General features: G+C 45.7%; 1 pseudogene; it reads left to right on the top strand.

Annotated features, from left to right (window-relative positions):
* The first annotated feature begins 742 nt into the window (after positions 1 to 742).
* Positions 743 to 803, top strand: LOC138988324 (U6 spliceosomal RNA; annotated as a pseudogene).
* The last annotated feature ends 291 nt before the right edge of the window (positions 804 to 1094 follow it).

Here is a 1094-nt window from a genome sequence, read left to right as displayed (position 1 = left end):
GGAGGTGGCAAGCAAAGACGGAAGCCGGTGGTTGCTAAGCGTTTCGGAGTCCGAAGCGTCCCCATCCTGGAGTCAGCGTTGAAGACAACGATCTTAGTTCTTGTAGCTAGAAATTTGCGGAGATAGAGTTGGTACACCTTATATGAAGCGGGTCTGGGGGAATGAGGCGTCGGACCCCAGGAGGAGGTTGAAAGGGATTCACCGAACAGATTCGGCTAAAAGTAGCGTGCGTTTCCGGGGCGACCGCTGGGGGCGGAGAAGTGTCCAGGTCACTAAAGGCGGAGCGAGGCCGAAGTCTGTGGAAGATGAAATGAAAGGTCTATGGCATGATAAAATACCAACTACAAACTGTAGGGAGCCATTTGAAAGAGTAGGAGAGAAGGGGAGAGGGAGAGACGGCTTCTTGCTGCCCGGGCATACTTCATAGAGGTATTGGTATTTGAAGGGGATCTTGAAAGGTGAGTAGGAAAACGGGTTAGTTCCGGGTCAGGTTCACGCAGAGAAACGACTATGAGGAGACGCACGGAAGAAAAGAATCAAGTGCAAAACAGTTTGGTGAAGACCCTTTGTCTATCCTTTGTTTTGCATTTCGAGAGCAGTTAGCAGTAAGAAAAAGGTGTTTTGAGGTGAGAATACCCAGGTTCAGTTCCTGACTGTGACTCGCTAGATGTTTGGCTTGTGACCGTATTATTAGAGTCCCAGTTTTCCCGGCTGTAAAAATAGGGATAATATATCATTGTTTCAGATTAGCATGGCCCCTGCGCAAGGATGACACGCAAATTCGTGAAGCGTTCCATAAAATATATATATATATATATATCATTGTTCCAGAGATAAACGATACTTCATGCCTTCTGGCATGGTAAGCACTCAAGTAGACATCGGGTAGGGGGTCAAGGTTTTTTAAGACGTGTTTGAATGTCAGGACAGAATACTATTGAATATTTTAATATTTATTTTTTAAACATTTATTCATATAAACAAAATTTTGTTTATTCATGTAAGACCTGTGGCAGGTCTTAGTTGGGGCGGGGTAGGGGTCCGCTGTTTTTGCGATCTACTTCCCTGACTAGGATCAAACCCAGCCCCCTGCA

This window comes from Bos mutus, chromosome 6 (assembly GCF_027580195.1).
Source record: "Bos mutus isolate GX-2022 chromosome 6, NWIPB_WYAK_1.1, whole genome shotgun sequence".
NCBI lineage: Eukaryota > Metazoa > Chordata > Mammalia > Artiodactyla > Bovidae > Bos > Bos mutus.
Note: the sequence above shows the minus strand (reverse complement) of the source record. Positions and strands in the feature narration are given on the sequence as shown.